The 12,581-nt window shown below is 37.7% G+C and overlaps 1 protein-coding gene across 3 annotated transcripts in view; it reads right to left on the bottom strand.

Annotated features, from left to right (window-relative positions):
• Nucleotides 1–12,581, bottom strand: part of LOC149084428 (uncharacterized) — a 410,069-nt gene that overhangs the window by 117,790 nt on the left and 279,698 nt on the right. The window contains exon 4 of one of the 3 annotated variants that reach the window (XM_089234819.1): nucleotides 10,565–10,628. The exons of the other annotated variants lie outside the window; for them this stretch is intronic. The gene's annotated coding sequence lies outside the window, so the exon portion shown is untranslated. The remainder of the gene's footprint in view (nucleotides 1–10,564; nucleotides 10,629–12,581) is intronic. 3 annotated transcript variants of the gene reach the window in all.

The raw sequence follows: 12,581 nt of genomic DNA, 5'->3' as shown, positions 1-12,581 counted from the left end.
CCTTTCTCTACATATGTGTCGTCATCTCGATTCGGTCCCATCTGACGACGGTACTCGAAATTCTAGCCACAGAGGGCAACAGGCCTATAAACCTGCACAGATATTCAATCATTACATTTCACTCACTTCACTTCTGAAATATAGATGGCAGCACAGAAAAATAAGATACGACGCTATATATGCACTCAGACTGTTAGGTACACAAGCTTACACTTCCCGCACAACTCACTAGGTAGTAAATTGCCCATAGCGATAGACCGGAGGATTGTGCTCGGTTTGAAAGAAAGAAATACTTTGTCATGGCATTTATGAGCCATTAGCTGATTGCTTTGGCTGTTCATCGCACGGCGACGGTCAGCACATATACATGCACTTCGAGGCCGAACACATAGTGAGGTAACCACGAGGTACGGGAGTGCGTAATGGCGACTAGCGACGGAAAGAAAAACAATTGTACTGTTTTGTTCTACAACTCACATACTCGAGAGGAAGAGAAATATGTACTCAATGAGGTGCGGGATTCGAAGAAAGGTGTTTGTTTCACATCGAGGTCGGCATTTTCGCTATCTGCTGATTGTCCTGTTTCTTTCCTTTTTTCTCCCCCTCCTCTGCGGAGGCATCATCATTATCATCATACCTTTACATTTCAGAACCTCTGCGGCCATTCTCATCCCCCCCCCGTTTACTATGTGCGGACATCTCTCCCTCCATCCATATGCATTTTCGCCTTCCTAGTCGCAATTCTTTTAATCGTATCTCTTCACTCCACTGTAACCACAGCTAAAGGAGGAAATGGCCTACCTGCTTCTATACCGTGGCGGTAGCACACTCGTCAGGCATACGAGAGACCGGGGTTCGTATCCCCGTAGAGGCAGAGAGATAAATTTTTCTTTCCAAAAAAATCAGCATCTCTCTACATACAGTTTTCTGTTTATCCTGTAGTTTGTTCTGTTTAACTTCTGTTTATCTTGTATTCTGTTATACAGTTCTCTGTATATCTTGTAGAGAGGACATTTTTCTTCTCTTCACATTACGATAACTATTCCGCCTGCTAGTTCTCACCGAAAACCTAAAAATTAGTATGTAGAGAACCTCAGCGAGTCTCATATTACCCCAGTTGAAAAGCACTATAGAAAGAAGCATGTATAATCAACATGTTTGGACTCGTGCGTCATCCATCAATGTCACGTGATGCAACTAAAAATTACACTGTCCCGGTTACCGATTTCCTCAAGTCTGGAAAGACTTATGTTGATTCACCGAACTATATAACATCATTATTGCATCTAAAAAAAAGTAGCGAATTCATCATGGCTTAAAAAAAAAAGTGAGCACCGATGTCAGAAAGTTCTGCGTTAAAACTTCGAAACACATCACCGTAAAGATTTTTAGACAAAAGTGTATAAGAAAAAAAAAAAGTCACCGGTGAAAGTGACAAACACAAATGTGGACGTATCTTTCTGTATGAAGGTTAGCCAACATCTTGTTCAAAAACTAAGAAAGAAAAAAAAGTATTCGCCAAAAACAAAAAGAAGTTTCTTTCTTTTAAAGAATGTCCGGTCCCTCCGAGAAAACTTGAACAAGACAAAGGTGGGTCCATCGAGATCGTTTCCCGAAGGTGTGCTGGGAAAGCATTAGGGAATGTCCCAACAATCGGGACACGAGCGAAAAAAGGACTAGTGATATGAATGATGGCTTCTCTCCTGGTTATCCAGTACAAAGAATCGGATCCGTACTAAGTATAACGCATCAATGAAACACACACATTGGCATTCGCGCTAGAGTATTGCTTTATTACAGACGAATTGATTTCCAGTAGAGCCTTCTGTTTGGATCAGAAATATTTCTCCTCCTTGCTTCTTTGCCCTTGAATGTAGAATTCTGTATTGAGATTTATGATTTGATCTAGAATGTAGGTGTAATTAATGTATTTGACCGATTCTGAAATCCGTGTCCGAAAAACTCACCGTCAACAATGCACCGTCGCAAAATTCACAGAAAGTAAAATTCATCACTGGGAACATTTACCGACAACAGTTCTACATGAGTGAGTGAGCGAGCAAATGATCGACTGAAAGAACAAATGAGAAAGTGAGTGGGTAAATGAGCGCATGAATGAATTAGCAAGTGAACAAATGAGTCGAAGAATGAACAATTAAGTGAGTGGATGAGTTAAAAAATGATCCGTTTAGTGAGCGAGTGAGCAGATGAGTCAGTGAATCAGCAATAAAGTGAGTGAATAAGGTGAGGAAGAAACCAGTCAATGAATTAGCAATTAAGTGAGTGGGAACAAAAAATAAGCCAGTGAGGAATATGTACGAGGTGCATGTAGGTTTAGTAGTAGTATTTATCAAATTTACCAACCACGATTGGCTATTATGCATATTCACCGGTAAAAGTGGCAAATTTATCAAAATTACCGATTTATCACATTTACCGTAACAGATACGTCACGGAATTTACAAATCCCTGCTTAGTGATGAAATACGTCTATAACAACAATCCAGGTCTTTGCCATTTCCACTTCATAATGCAAAAGGCAGGTGACAGCACCAAAACAACATGCATGAGTCTGGTAACATAGATACGTTATGTCCCCCCCCCCCCAACATACACTGAGAGCACGTTACGCAATTCATGTACTTGATTAGGTAGTAATAGTGGTAGCCTCTGCGACTTTTCGCGTTGAAAAGTCGCAGTTGCTATTCCAGACATGTATGCTCAGCCCAAGAGGTGATTTAGGATATGGTATACACTCTCAATATAATATATTTTAAACTATTGTCCAGTGATTTATATTTCTACCAGTCCAAGTGCCATATATTGCTCTTTTCTTTTAACGTTATTCAGAGCCAGTACTTTAACGTTTCTCACAGCAGAATTTGCCAATGTGACAGTGCAACTGACACTAATCACATGTGTCTTGTAAACATTCCATTGAAAAATTTCTGACGTATCGGTATAAAGCTGAAATGTGTTGTTTGTGTGTGTATTATGTTACTGCGGAAGTCCAAAGTTCACCAATTCGTGAACTGGTAAGCCAAGTTGACCCTGCCAATGTCCGACATAATATGCAAAATATTATGCGTACCATCTGAATTAGAAACCGCCCAAGTGGCGTGGTGTTACGACGCGCGTTTATAACCGTGAAAGTTGCTGCCATGGTCTCGGGTTCAAATTCGAAGGATGATACAGATAAAATATTTTCCCTAACGAGCTTGAGGCGACCACCGATAGACAGTGCCTTCATTTCTAACCCATCTCATTTTCAGGGCAGTAAATTGCAATATAGCGATATGGCCAGAGTTGGTGTTTCGCGAAGTAGCTGCTGTATAAAATGTCCCGTGTTTTCCCTTATTATCGACAAGGCTTACTTGAATTTTTCAAATTAAGATTATTTTCATGTGACTTAGAGTCACAATTATTTTAGCTCTCTTTAGGCCTATTTGTCGAACAGATACATATTTTTTGGCAAATTAAATTTTTACCTACAGCGAATTGCTTATTCTTTAAATTCCGCCATTGGCGATTTTTCAGCAATTTTAGCGATAGATGGCAACTTTACTTACGTTACTTGACTTGACATTTTTTTTTACTGAGCTGGGAAACTTGAATTTGACATTTTTTTTCTACAACTGGGAATTTTACTTGCCTTTGGCAATTTTTTTGCTGTGAATAAAAATTGACTTCTTTTTGTTTTCACAGTTAATAATAACTGTAAAAGTAAATATTTCGATTTCACTGTAATATGAAAGCACTCATTTATATTTAAACTGAGAAATATCCAAAAGAATTTATTATTTAAAAGCCATTCAGTCGAACCCGCAGTTGTCAAACTGTCAAAGCGTTAAGAATATACTACCTACTTAACGGGTTTAATAGATTTAGGAAAAAGATTAATAGGTTATTTTTCCCGACAAATCCCTAGACTATAATATCGAAAGGAGAAGCCTCTAATCCTTATCTTAAGTTAGAATTTATAGCTTCAAGTATTTCTTTTTCTTCGAAAACTCTCAGTTGCGCCCAACGAAGTTACAAAATACATGTCTTTAGAAAACACCAACACCCACCAAGCTTTTGAGAATGGCTTTTTCATGCACTGAGAAGTGAGAATGAAAATAAAGTGAAAAAAAACAAGTATTTCCATCATCAATCACTAGCTATTAAATTCCTGATCTTTTTCTCACCACAAAAAAAGTACGTCCTTTTAAGCAATTTTTCTTGTTATTTCCTTGTGTAATCTCTGGAGTCTCTTTTCGAGAGAGAGAGAGAGAATCATGGTTCCATCAAAACACTAGCTTTTCTTGCCATTCTTTTCACTGTCAATCCTTAAAAAAATGTTGCAGACATGTTCATAGAGAAGTAACATTTATCCTATACCTCAGTGTTCTTCAATTGCTGGTTGGTGGTACCGGTCCGCAAAGCATTTCAACCAATTCATATAGCATGTACATAATTTTAGATTCAATAAATGAAATACAGTCAAATGTATTGTTTTGTGTTTGTTTAATTTTTTTTCACCATTCCGCAAATCATTTTTACTTTTCAGGTACTTTGTTTGCTGATAATTATTATTTATATTAAAAAAAATTATTTCTCCCATTTAGGTATGTTTTGGCGGTTAGTAAATTATTTTTTTCTCCCATTCACATATGTTTTTTTGTCAGTACGCAAATTATTTTTCCCGTTTATGCATGTTTGGTCGGGGTTCGCAAATTATTCCTCCCATTTATATGAGTTTTAGCGGTCCGCAAATTATTTCTTCCATTTATATATGTTTTGCCAGTCCGCAAATTATTTCTCCCATTTATGAGTTTTGGCGGCCCACAAATTATTTCTCTGGTTTATGTATGTCTTGGCGGTGCTCAAAAATTATTTCCTCCATTTATTTGCAGAACAAATATCTACCACACTCACGCATTTTTTATTTCTTCAACACAATAACTGGAGAAAAACGAAAATTCCTCGACACATTCTCCCTATGTTCATGGCATTTCTATTACTTTCTTACACCGAAGCGATTCGGAAATATTTATATATATGTAAAAAAAACATGATAGGAATGTGACGTTTCATTTTATATTCTACAAACCTTCGGGAATAAATGATAATAGCAATAAAAAATAGGAAGTGAACAACCTGACATTTGCATTTAAATTTTCCTTTTTCCACGGATTGATCGTAACATTTCAATTTCTTTTTTCTCTTCTTTTTTCGTACATTTCCAACTTTCAAGCTTTTTTTTCCGTATTTCAATCGCAGAAGAAACGTATTTTCCGAGTGATGAACTAACAAAACCCGTGACGTTATAGATAACATTTTTTTTTTAACATGTGAAAAAATACCCTTCCATGCAATCTCGATACTCTTTTGAACTTCCCGAAGGCAAGTGACGTATAAGAAGAGGGGGAAATCTGAGATTGTTAGCCCTTTTCTCGGGAAATCCGAGGCAATGGAAATTGAATTTATCTCGATTTATTTCTTATTCTCATTGGTAGATGTACGTAGGGGGAAGAAAAAGAAGAGAGAATCTTTGTGAAACCAGGTGTTTGAGGGGTTTGTACAGAAATTCGCCAAAAGGATACCTTTAAATTCAAAAGACGACGGGCGAATGTTATGCAAATAGACTACTGGCATCTTGCCTTTTTTAAAATCCTCGAAGTAGATACGGAACTTCCACTGAGATTCTTTAAAGCTGGATGATTTCGGACAGCATTGTTGGACAAAAGTGGCCTATTGTTTGTTAATAACGTTATTTAACGCTCGATGAAAAAAAAGTGCGAAAGAAACGAAACTTTATAAGGTTCAGGTGTTATTGTTTGCATTTCATGGAGAGACAGGGTGTCACGAAAGGTGTTGAACCGTTGCCAATATCTGAAGACAGATCATTGGGTGAAGTCAGTTTTTTTTGACATACTGCTAATTAGAACAGCAAAGAAAAGAATAAACGTTATACAGTGAAACCTGGCAATCAACGGTACTCAATATAACGATAAATCCCTCTACGACGATATTTTTCGAATCTTGTTTGTGATTGGTTTGATCTAACATTAAACTTCTTTCGATACACCGACATATTTTACTACGAGAAATCCCTCTATAACGATAATTTTAAGAGACCAGAGATATTTGAACTCGTTACAGTGTTTTTTTTTTTATATTTTGTTCAAAATCATTTTAATTTAATTTTGACTTCGTCACTCGTCCCCCCCCCCTTTCAGCAAAATTTCGTCAGCTCTGCTCCCCCCTACCTCCTAACACATATTAAGATCAGTGACGTACGCGGAGAAGGGGGACACGAGTTCCCTTTCCCCCCCCCCCCACCCCGGGCGATCAAAAATGTACCTTTGATGCAAAAAAAAAGTTTAAAAAATATTTAAATATCGGAAGAAAATACTTTTATATGTTATTATGATCAATTTTTGTTAATTTCAATGCTGTGTGAAGACTAAGAACTTTTAAGAAAATTTGTCATTAAGAAATTCATTGAGGCCCGCGCACTAAGAATTTTGCCTCCTTAATCCTGCATAGGGCCCTGACTGGGATTGCACTTCGAGAATATACATAGAGCGGCCGAGCGAAAGCAGACTTTCGCCCCTGCACATCATCAAGCACACACCCTCCGTAAACCCCCTCTCTCTCTGTTCGAAGAGCACGAATCCACTTATGTACGGTAGTCCACCAAATCCCTCAAGGGTAGCGTATGTGACGCACTGAGTGGACACAAAACCATTCAGCCTCCCCTCCCCTATGAGTGAGACAGGACGGGGGGGGGCGTCTGCTGAGTTCTCAGGGTTTACTGGAGAAGGCAGTGTTTTGAGGACTTATCAATAAGAGGGAACGTTAGTTCAGGTGCCCACAAATTAGGGAAAGAGTTTTTCTCAATTTTTGCATTCCTAGTAAAGATGTTATTAAGAATATTTCATATTGTTATAAATTGTGGTTGTTGACGTAACCATCAGTCAAATCCCCTCTCCTCCCCTCGTCAGCAAATCCAAAGTGTTCTCCCCATCGATGCTGACGTAATACTTGAATGGCCCTAATCTTTGGAATTTGGACTGGATCACCATTTCGGTTAGTAAGCGGGCATCTTCAGAGGTGACTCGGGTACTACAGTCCTGACCTCATCAACTCTATAGTAATTATAGCATGTTTAACACTAGAACCGCGGACTGGGTCAAATTGACCCAAGCCGTGAAGAAACAGTGTTTCATAGCGAAAACAGGAATTTCTACTCAATTCCTGGGTTTTCATTCATTCAACGTTGCTTAATTATGTATTCATAACGGGAAACAATATTTGTTTATAACTATAAAATGTGGGCTTCAAAATTAGCTAAAAAATGATGTAATTCATTTAATATAAGATTTAGTATACATTATTTACACTATTCATTACGAAAACTTTTTCAGTAACCCCACAATATGAGAAAGATGTAAAATAAGCACGTCAAATTATGTAGGAGAAAGTCTGTAATATGATTCTGTTAAATAAGTATTATTTCTTCCTGATAAGTGGAATTTATGTGAGCAGTTTTTTTTTTTCCATTATTCTTGCAGATTCACCGCATATTGAAGTTGCACAGCCCATGCAAAAATTAACAGTTTTGTTTCCACATTTTGCTGCTACCCGACATCAGACTCGTTTATTTATTTTACTTTTTTTTGATGGCTCACGAAAAGTTCAAGAGCCCACGGACGTTTCCTCTTGGGAAAGATGTATTATGTGAACGTAGCTCTTCAAAATAAGATTTTAGAGAGATTGCGTTCGAAAAATAGTTCTGACCTTCTACCGCTCTATACAAAATACAGAATTTCTTTTATAGTGAGATCTAGGATGTTGTAGAGAAAAACTTGGACAGGCCACCCCCGTGATGCAACCTTCACCGAATATTTTCTGGCCATTTGATGGGCTACAACTACGGCAAATTTTGTTGAATGGTAGTGTGAAATTGTTTCTGGAAGGTTTTTGGGGCTTTCACTGCCGATATCCCCTGTCAGATGAAGTGTGCTGAGTAATAAAACATTTTTATCTTTTTGATAAAATTTTTTTATAAGTTCTGATAAACATCTCTGAAAGAGTGCGATTCGTTGTACGCTGATCCTTCCCTAGGTTTGTAAATTTGTTCAAAACGTATTTGGTGCAAGCCAGAACCTTTTTTTTTTTTTGTGACACCGCTTGCCTACAGAAATTTCCGTTACATGTTTTTTCTAGATTTAAGCTTTTACTTTGGAGCCGTTCAAGTATTGCGTCATCATCGATGGGGGGGGGGGGTTCCCGATTTGCTGACTTTTGATGACAAGGGGGGGGGAGGGGGGGTTTGGATAATGCTTACGTCATCAACCACCCTTTATGAAAATATGAATTGGATTCAGAAGGGCAGAGCTGATGACGAAATTTTGCTGCCAAGGGGGGGGAGGGGGTCAAAAATGGCTAAAATTTGGTTACGTAATACTTGAACGGCCCCTTTTCCAAAACCTCAGTCATGGTCCCGTCAGAATACCAGGTATTGAAATTTACAAACGCAAAGGTATTTAGCTCTACTTGACGTTCCTCCATTGAAAAGAAAAGATAATCTCCTCGGACAATAAATTGGCATTGACCTTGAAATACCTTCATTATTCACTATCTTCATTTAGAAATACCTTTCAGAAAGTGTAACCACTTCCAAGAAAAGCATACACCTACTTTTTCCTATAGAATAGTATGTTGGGTCAAAATGACCCAAGCCGCGGTTCTTGGTATAAGTGTTTATAGCTCTGAAACACGAAATGTGAAGAGAATAAAGTTTTCGTAAATGATATTATGAAAAGTCACGAAATTTCTTTATCAACTGCGCTTAAGTTTTCGAGATAAATGAAAACGAAGTTTAATTTGGGTCAAATTGACCCACTCCGTGGTTCTAGTGTTAATTGAAGCCGGGAAAATTGATTATGAGAGCACCTCGTCGGAACTCGGTAGTATGAGACTCACCTCTGAAGATACCCACCGCAGCTACGGGTGAAACACTAGCACGGAATAGAAGAACCCGGGGTAGCAGCGCCGATATAAGAACTTATTTTTTAATTAGACGCCAGCCGTAAAATCCTACGCCAACGTATACAGGATGCCCATCAAGACCGCCCAAACTCTGCAAAGCCAGATTCCTCATTTGTAATACATAAAAAATGCCCAAAGAACTTTACCTGTACGACCCATAGTTTTCGAGAAAAATACGAAAGAAACATATGATGTCATATCCGGTGCTATATCAAACGACGGCTTGAAGTCATTCCACGGCGCGCGCATGCATGCCTCGATATGGAAATTTTGAACAGCTTCCTATGTAAACATGCAAATACCGATGTGTTAATGCTTCCAATAAAGTTTTTTTTTTCTCCAAGCACCGGATATTACGTCATACTTTTCTTCGCATTTTTCTCGAAAACTATGGGTCGTACAGGTACAGTTCTTCGGGCATTTTTTATGTATTCCAAGCGAGGAATCCGGCTGTGCAGAGTTTGGGCGGTCCTGATGGGACACCCTGTATATTATACTTTGACGCAGAAAACTATAATTATTGCCTCATACCGCCCAATAAACAACATGACAGTTTTTTTTTTCCAGTTTATTTCCTTTTACCACAAGGGAATAAATTATAATAGCAATCAAAGTGAGCATCAATCTGACATTTGCATTTGAATGTTTCTTTCAAGGATTTATCGAAACATTTGAATTTTTTCCCTCCAGACATTTCAAGCTTTTTCCGTATTTCAATCAGAGAAAAATAAACTATTTCCCGAGTGATGAACTAACAACTCTTGTGACGGTATTTTAACACATGTGAAAAACATGCCCTTCCGCGTGCACAATCTCGATACTTATTTAAACTTCCCGAAGGCAAGTGCCGTCATAAGAAGAGAAGGAAACCGGGATTATTAGTCCTTTTCACGGGAAATCCTAGGCAATGGAAATTGAATTTATCTCGATTTATATTTTCTGTTTTTTATTGGTAGATAGATAGTCAAGGAAAAAAGAGAATATTTTTGAAACCAGGTGTTTGAGGGTTATGTACAGAATTTTCCTGAAAGGGATACGTTTACATTCAAGATACGACGGACGGACGGATGTTATGTAAAAGGACTGCTGGCATATGGTTACTAAAATCTTTAAAAGTAGATATGGAATTTCTAGTGAAACTCTTTTTAAAGCTGGGAAATTTCGGACGGTATTGTGTTGGATAAAGGTAGCTTATATTGTCTGTTAAGAACATTATTTAACAGCCGAAAGAAACGTTTGAAGGAACTGATAGTTTCAAGTGTCGTTGAGTACACTTCAAGGAAAGATGTCGCACATGTGGTTCCCATTCACAACATCTAAAGACAAGGCATTGAGTCGAGTCGATATTTCAATATTCTTGTAATGCTAATTCAAACAAATAAAGAAAAGCATAAGTGGATATGAATGACTCTGGCGCAGAAGAATACAGGGTGGATGAGAAGTCCTGGACACATTTTAAAAATAAATAAATAGAAATTAACCAATCGATATAAAAAAGGTGCGGTTTCTCCGCTGAAATACTTACGTTTGAATAGTGTTTCGTTTTTGATAAATTAAAAAAAAAGTTCAAATTCCACTCGCAGGTGGCGCTGCAAAACGAAAAAAAAAAAACTCCAGATAACATAAAATCCAACACAAACAAGAAATGATTGTTTATTACGAATTGAATATTACATAAAACTACCACATTTCAATATGAGCAGTCTTGTGGGTGCTCATGATGAAATATGGCGGTTCTAATCAACAGTAGCAGTTGTTTAATCAACATTCCATTTCTGCAGACGGTTCAAGGACCGAAATCGTATTTCCTATGACAAAGAACATTTTCCTTCCACAAAGAAAACCCTTACATTCTAACCATTATATTCGACTTGATCGGACTTGGCATCATTTCTGCCCTCTCAGAAAGTTCCATTCTATTCCTGGCAGGGGGCACTTGGTCAGCGTGAATATACGACCAATTAATTTTACAGCTGACATGAGAACCATTTTGTGCCGGGACGCTGGTCACGATCATTAAATGTCGGTTTTTCATATTCGTTGTTTTTTGTTTTTGTTTTTAATTTAAGATCGTAACGAGGAAACTCTTGGGTATTCCTCATACCAGAGTTTGCTTCATTCGAAAATAAGAAAATACGTGATCTATGAAATCTTTAAACCCATAATCACTACGATATAAAAAGGAAATAAATTTTACATTATCTTGTCCACGTTACCTTTCGAAACTTTCCCCCCAATTTATAGCCATTCGCAGTATGACGGCTATTGCACATCAGCGTTTTTCATCGTTTCGTCACAACCATTTCTTCCCAGCGCTACTTTTATAGCAATTTCGGCAAGAACGAATAAATTTATGATGGGGGGGGGGGGCATAATTATTTATATAAGATTATTATATATATGGACAGAAGAAACATCAAAACAGCCTTGTGATATATGGTTTTGTTGACAGTATGCTTTGAGAAGCTTTTTTTCTGCAGAAATCAATAGGGTCCAAGATAATGATAGAAATCGCATATATCTCTGTTTCTTAATGGCCTCTACAACGTTCCGAATCACCTTGAGGGGACACGAATCCTCCTAAGAAAACTATATTATATATATATATATTTATGGACGTCTGAGATAAGCTAATACAAAGACGCAATCGAACAGTAGTGTTTGTCTATTTGTTTCTGCAATTTTTCCAAAGAGGACCAAATACTGTGTAGTACGGAAAGAGTACAGGAGAATCGATATATTTTATTCCGATTAGTGTCCTTCTACAGGAATCGATACAATGAATTCCGAATGAATAAAATACCAGAAAGTGAATGGTAGACAGTAGATATCCATTAAGATAATGACCTGAATTTACATTGATGAGATTAGAATGTCCTTGTACATAGACGTGTGCCCGGGTGTTTGTTTGCACCGAGACTGAAAAACAAGGAAATATAAAATTCATGGAATATTATCGATTTTTTTTTTCTGGCAAAAAGGAAAAAAGTTAGTTATAAAAAAAGTTTGGTTGAAACAAAAATGTATTTTCACGAAATGTACTGAATGAATGAACACAATAACTTTACCGCTAGACATATCCCGTTGTCGAGATCTTTTTCAGCCCAGCTTCGAGGCAGAGTCCGGAACATTTTATTTTGAGTCAAAAAAAAAAAGAAAAACATACACAATTTTTACAACATATTTTCCCCGGACAATTGAGTACTACTACTTCACCAAACACCAACTCTGGCCATATCGGTATATAGTAATTTACTGCCATTAATGAGATGGGTTGGAAATGTCGGCACTGGTGGTCGTCTCAAGTTCGTTAGGGAAAATATCTCATCTATATCCTCCCCGAGTTCAGATCGTGACAGCAACCTTCAAGGTGGTAGACGAACATCTTACCACCACGCCATTCTGGCGCACAATTGGGTACTGTCGCGAATAACAAATTCTGTGGCGATTGCAGACGAGATGTGGCTGGGAGTTGGAGAAAAGTTCCGGGGGTTCCCGTCAAGAATGATGAAAATGCACATATATTAGAATGAATCACGAAA

This window comes from Pholcus phalangioides, unplaced genomic scaffold, assembly GCF_987345545.1.
Source record: "Pholcus phalangioides strain wild (caught in Gottingen) unplaced genomic scaffold, Ppha-v1.0 ptg000008l_1, whole genome shotgun sequence".
Taxonomy (NCBI): Eukaryota; Metazoa; Arthropoda; class Arachnida; order Araneae; family Pholcidae; genus Pholcus; species Pholcus phalangioides.
Note: the sequence above shows the minus strand (reverse complement) of the source record. Positions and strands in the feature narration are given on the sequence as shown.